The 6,784-nt window shown below is 39.0% G+C and overlaps 1 pseudogene; it reads left to right on the forward strand.

Annotated features, from left to right (window-relative positions):
* The first annotated feature begins 1,330 nt into the window (after positions 1-1,330).
* Positions 1,331-2,041, forward strand: LOC119524269 (annotated as a pseudogene).
* The last annotated feature ends 4,743 nt before the right edge of the window (positions 2,042-6,784 follow it).

Genomic DNA, 6,784 nt, shown 5'->3' on the forward strand with positions numbered 1-6,784 from the left:
GGTTATATAGGCTGGTAAGAAGGGCAGGGCTGGAAAGGAGGTGAAGTAGCCTTAAATGGCAATACTGAAGGAAGAGGGGCTAGGATTGGTTCTGAGAGGACGCAGGAGCCGTTGCAGCAGGCGGGGGTTGTTCTGGCCACGGTGCATGCGCGCTGGCGGTGGCAGGAGTGGCCTTGGCACAAGGGAGTGTGTGGGCAAGATAAGGAAGTGAGGAAAGGGCGGTTGGGAGAAAGGCGGTTTCCTCCGGCAAGCCTCCCCTGCCCGTGACATTTTGGGTGAGGAAAAGGGAGCTGCCCTGACCTCGCTCCTCAGGCTTGGGGGGGCTGCAGAGGGCACTAACGCCCGTACCTACTACCCTCCCCAGGGGGTGATCAGGTCCCCTGGCCCAGGCCTGGCAAGCCGAGGTACAAGCTCAGCTACCCGCAGAGAGCATTTTTACAATGAATGTACATTTGATGAGTGAGCAAATAAATGAATATTTGTCAAAGATTGAACCAAAGACAAAAGGAAGTACATTCAACAAATATTTTCTGAGTGCCAACTATGGGCCAGGCATGGCCCTGGGCATGGGGGATGCAGAGATGGAAAGGACACAGCCTTTGCCCTTGAGGATCTCCTAGTCAATAGACAGACAAGTGAACAGTCAATTACAGTACAGTATGGTAAGGGTCATAAATAAAGCTCAAATCAGATTTAGATCCTAAGCTTGAGGGCTTGGGTTAAGTCTAGAGTAGTTAAGCATGGTTCTGAAGACATGTTCTATCTTCTACAAAAAAATTCAGCAGAGAAACAATTGCTCAAAGAATCTATAATATTTTTTTCAGAGAAAGTGTAGAAATGTCATTATTGTAAATGGCAATAGAATACAGAAGAAAATGGAATGAAAAGCAATATCTAAATAAGCTATCATTATATAAGAAATAGAGTCACTTAGTGTTTAAGTGATGTTTGTTAGGAAGTTTTCTTGGGAAAAAGATTATAAGAAATACACTAAGAATACCGGTTAATGCCATTATTATTTATTTAGTATAAATTTACACTAAATGGAAAATATATTCATGGAAATAAAATATCATCTAAAGAATTGAGAATGATTTTCATCTTTATTGTTGTGCTTCACTTTCCTTTAAAAAACGAACAACCCTGTTTATCACTTTGCCTTAGGAAACAATGACTGAGTTAATGAAGAATGTATGCTTACCAGGAGAAAGAACTATCATCTTGGATAAAATCTCTTTTTCTTAGAAGACTGGCTAATTACTTTAAAACAACTTTATTGAGATAAATTACACACAATAAAATTTGGTTATTTTAGAGTGGGACTATCATGGCAGCTCTGATTGGTCAGAGGCCCCTGAGGAAGCATGTCTGAAATCCGGGGCAGTGGCGGGAGCCTGAGCTCCTGCTCATGAACTTGCTTGTAAGGTCAGATATTTAGCTTCCTGTGGTATCTTGATGAGCAGAAATCCTCCACTACATAGTCAATTGTCCCTAAGGAGATGATATGCAAGAATTTTCTTCAAAATTGCTGTGCCACTAATAAACAAACAAACAATAAAGAGTTTTCAGAGAGGAGAATTATGGGATATGCTATGCAGGAAATGTATGTATTAATCAGGAATGGAGGATTATAAGCATTGTGTTCCTTGTTCCAAAAATCAGATGTAATATCAAAGATATCTGGATACTGCAAAACACGACTAGAAATTGGGTTTCCACCCATGTTGGAGTGATATACATCAGTAGTAACCTTGGTGAAACCACATTTGGTAAAGGTGTCCTGTACAGATGGGAGACTTTTCAATCATTTGGAGACTGGCATTTTAGCCCACGTCTTCCTGGCTACCCAGAAACTTGTAGTTTGGATTTTTCAATTTCTTTGGAATTTCACTCACTTCTATACTCTCAGCTTGCCACACTGTTTTTGAATAAAGTTGTAAAGCAGATGGTAGTTGCCTTTGAAAGAACAGCATGTAAGCTGTATGGTCCAGAAACAAATATACCTTGGGAATTACTGCTACATGAAGCTCATCACACATAGAGGGGAAAGAACTGGTGTCACCTACTGATAACTGTTTGTTCACATTTAGGAAGTGCTTTGGTCCTTAACTTTTAGAAGTCAAAAAGTATTTGTTAAACCCAGATTTGATTATAAGTCTGCACCATTTAAAATTTGCACATGGAATATGGAACCACATGCACATAGAAGTATTTTCTTCAATCAAGTATAATTCAAAGTAATGTGTACATCAACATGTTCTGCATTTACAATAATGGGATGTCATCACTGTTGCTAGAACACTGATATCCTTTCTGAGCAGAAATTGAAACTAAGTTTAGATCTTTTAATTATCACTTTACTTGAAAGAGGTTACTTTAGATATTCACGCAGTATATACTGTATTAACCATATTACATTTAAGTTATTAAATTCATACTCTGTTTAATTTATTGTTGTAGGGCCTGACTTGTGGCTTAGTATATTTGAATAATTGTCAGATATTTTAGAACTTTGACTTAAAAATACTGACAATAAAAGTCCCCTGGCACATTTGATATTTTTTAATTGTGGTTAGGGGTGGTAGTATTCAGTTCTATAATAAGGTTAGCTTCCAGAAACACAGTGAATATATTTTTTGGTGAGTTGTCCAGAGCTTTAACCTACCCTCTCCCAGGTATGTTGGCTGCTCTTTCAACAATGCTAATTTTCTATCAAATTTTGTCTTCAACAGGTGAAGATGGTTGATTCATCTCCAGTGCTATGCATCCCTGTTTTCTATTTATTATGTATACTCACTTTGGTATTTCAAACTATTTTTTTAAACAAATAAATGTAAAGACTGAAGTGGTACCTTGATAAAGGTTATTTGTTTTAAAAAATTAGTTATTTTAGGTGTATAAGTTTAATGAATTTTGGTAACTGATTGCAGTCACGTACCCACCACCCCAGTCAAGATATAGGGTAGTTCTATCACTTAAAAAAGATCCTTTTAGTCCCTGTGCAGTAGATCCTCTGTTTCTAAGCCCTGATGCCAGGCAATCACTGATCTACCTTCCATCACTACAATTTTGCCTTTTCTAGGATTTTTCATAAATATAATCATACAGTATGTTGCCTTTCATGTCTCCTTTTTTTTTCACTCAGCATGATTCTCCAGTGATCCATCATGTTATTGCATGTATCAACAGTTCATTCTTTTTTGTGACTGTGTAGTATGCCATTGTATGGCTGTACCACAGTTTGTTTATCCTTTCTTCTGCTGTTGGATATCTGGGTTGTTCTCAATTTTTGGTTTTTACAAATAAAACTGCTATGAACATTCATGTAAAAGTCTTTCTATGGATGTAGGCTTTCATCTACCCTTGGTAAATACCTAAGATGGACCAATAACTTTTTATTCTTGAAATATCTTCTTGAAGAAAACCAGGCAGCTTAATGGTTAATTAGAATATCAGAACCAAATGGCTGCATCTCGGACTGCATTTACCTGCTGCCATGCAAAAGGCATGGAGACACCTCTAATTACAAACAAGAGCTTTCAGATGGCTGTTTCTAAAGTCCATATTTTCCTTCATTTCAAAGTGACACTCTATGAACAACCTCTAAAGCCATCTGTTGAGGATGGGTAGAGTTGCCCTGGCCCAGAGATTTTTTTTCATCTAGAAAATTTATAAGTTGAAAATTTATAGAGGAGCTTCTGTATGCCTAATTCAATAATAAAATATTTAACTTAATAAAAAAGCCATTAAGCAGATTATTTTCAACTTTCTTTCTTAACAAACTTTTTCTCTCATCAAACTTGCTGCCCCCTCTATATGCTCTGTGCATTTTTACCTTTGTACCTTACTTCTTCTTAGACTGCCCTTCTCTTCACTTCACATATCCAAAGTCTACCCACTTTCCCATAGCTAGATCAAGCCTTAACCCTGATGGCCCCACAGAAGTTTCTGTCTCCCTTCCTTTCTACCTTCCTCCTACCCTCCCTTATTCCTCCACCTTTTCTTGAGACCCATTTCACCTTCCATATTTTTTTTATTCTGAATACTTTCATCATATATCCTGTATTAGCTTTTAGGCTTACTGAGAACAGAAACTGTTATTGCATAACTTTGGATGCTCCCAGGATGTCTAGCTCAGGGCTTCATACATAATTAGCACTCAGAAACGTCCATACATCCAGCCATTACATGTTCATGGAGTATTTATGTTCCAAATTAGGTGCTGGGTATGCAAAGAAAAAAGACATAGATCCTGTTTCCAAGGTACTCTCTTATGGTAAGTGGAAGGGATGCACAGAGGTCATGACAATCCATGGAGGACCCCCAAACATCTTTGATAGTGGAATAAGATAGGAAGAGCTTTTTGAAATGAGGTGATGCTTGAGATGAAACTTCAGGGTTTACTAGGTGAGAAAGTTGAGGAAGAGATGATGGCATGAAAGATCTGGAAGTGCCAGAATTCTGTTCTGTCAAACTTATAGAAAGCATTTGAAGCCTTTTATAAGCCAGCCAAATTATCTTCAGTAAACTCTTTTCTCCTCCTTCACCAGTGCTTCAGTCCACATCTGCCTTAATAGACCCATTTTTCCTGCTCTTATACAAAAAAATTTAAGTTCCCTCTTCTCTCCCTTAGCCTAAGCATTTTCTCTATTCAGAGCATCTTATGTTTTTACCCCTCTATCATTTCTTGTCTTTCTCTTTCTTTACAACATGTTCTCCAGCTCTCTTCATCCAGAAAGTCTTACCTGATTAACTCCAAACAACTACCACCATCCCTTACTCAGTTTCCTTTTGATACTCTGTTGCAGTGCAGCAGAGGGCAATGGTAAAGATCTCAGACTGGGGATTCAGATGGACTTGAGTCCCAATCCTAGCTGTTACCCTTACAGGCTGTGTGACCATAAGAAATATCCTTAATATCCCAATTACAAACTTAACAGGAAAACGTTTCTCAGAGAGTGGTGATGAGGATCCAAATAGCTCAAAGACATGGTTGCTTACTTAGCCCAGTGCCTGGCACAGAGTAAATAACAAATGAATGGCATTTATGATGTTATTAATGGTCATTGTTTTCAACTTGTTTTCAGGTGCATATGATTTAACTCTCCATTGTATCTTTCAGTCTTTTACAGGCAAGGATTCAGTCTCTGTTCAGTCTGCCTTCACACTGTTTTGTACAACTATGCATTCAATAAATGTTAACTTCTTGCTTGCCTACCCGATCTAGTTGGATTAATTCAACACTCTATTTCTATTGACTTATATTTTTCAAGCATTTAACCCAATTGCAAATTTTAGTTGGTATGGAATCTGTTATTTGAATTGATAATCAATCCAATATGGATTTATTACATGCCTAGCATTAAGGTAGGAGCTGTTCAGGGGGTGTAAATATTAATAATGATAATGATAATAATAATAATACTTTGGGGCAGAAATTGTGATCCTCATCAAAAGATGACAAAATCAATGCTCAAAAAGAGATTAAGATCTTGCCCATGATCACATCTCCCATAGCTAATGAGAAACAGAAGTAGGACCAGAAGCAGACCAGCTGCTCAGTAGTTCTGTGCTCTTTTCACACAACACCCACTCTTTTTAGAGCCCTTTCATTGCCCTTAGGGAGCTTCCAGTCTGGTGGTAGACAAGACCCTTGCAGAGGAGAGAGTGAGATAGTAGGAGCCTGGAATGCCTTACTCTTTCATATGAGTAATAGATTGTCAGAGGATTTGTAATGTTCGGTGGGTTCAATGTGCATCTCAATTGCCAAACTGCTTCCTTCATGTTTTCACTCACTTTAGGGGATAACCAAGGAGACAGCACACATTCTGGAAATCAGTTCTTGAAACTTTGATTTTATTTTACAAAGATTTACACTTCTGATTCATTCCCTCAGCTTTGGAGTGTAGTTTTATATAAAACTGGTCTTTTTTGTTCACGGTTTCCCCAGTGATGCTTCCAATCTATGATGCTACCAAAGTTGCAAGACTGAAAACAGAAAAGAGGTGTGAGTAAATATAGCCTTTGTCCCTACTGACTGTTAGGATTTCTGGGGTCAGGTTACATGGACAATCAACCTATTGAGCATCTAAGAGCTGCCTCCACCCACCACATCTTATTTACCCTTACTGAAAACCAGTGGCAGGAAGGGTTGGACATAGTTGGGGAGGGAAGGAGGTTGTTGGAGGCATAGTGGTTAAGTGTCAGAACTGAGTTTGAGTACCAATCATGCCACTCCAAGACATTGTGAATTTGGGTAGATACTTAGCTTCTCTGAACTGTGGTTTCCTCTTTTGTCAAATTGCCAAGGTTCTTTTGATTCGTGGGTGATGGAACTGGGTAGCCACATAGTGAGACAGAAATTAAGTTTAGGAGTGAGTGAACATGAAAAGAAATTGTCTGAGGGGTAGAAAGATGACAGAAGTGGCAGGTGATGGAAGGCAAGGGGGAGGAAAGCTCAGGAAGGCAAGTCACATGTAATTCAATAGTCAATGCAGGAAATGCAGAACAGACCTTTACATTTGGCCAGGAGCAGACCATTTGGGACTTGAGAACAGTTTCCATAGAGTACTGGGGAGGGAAACCAGATTACACGGACTTGAGGAGGGTGTGGGTGGTGGAGAAACAAGACAGTGAGATTCTGCTCCACTCCCAGCTATGAAAGGCAAGATATGGGAGAGTAATGACTGCTTGGCATTGTCCTGACCATGTATTGGTAAGGATGGCCAACTCCTTGCTTCCCAGTGCCACTTCTAGGGCTTTATCCCCCATCTCTTCATTTCCT

The sequence above is a fragment of the Choloepus didactylus genome, chromosome Y, assembly GCF_015220235.1.
Source record: "Choloepus didactylus isolate mChoDid1 chromosome Y, mChoDid1.pri, whole genome shotgun sequence".
NCBI classification, from domain to species: domain Eukaryota; kingdom Metazoa; phylum Chordata; class Mammalia; order Pilosa; family Megalonychidae; genus Choloepus; species Choloepus didactylus.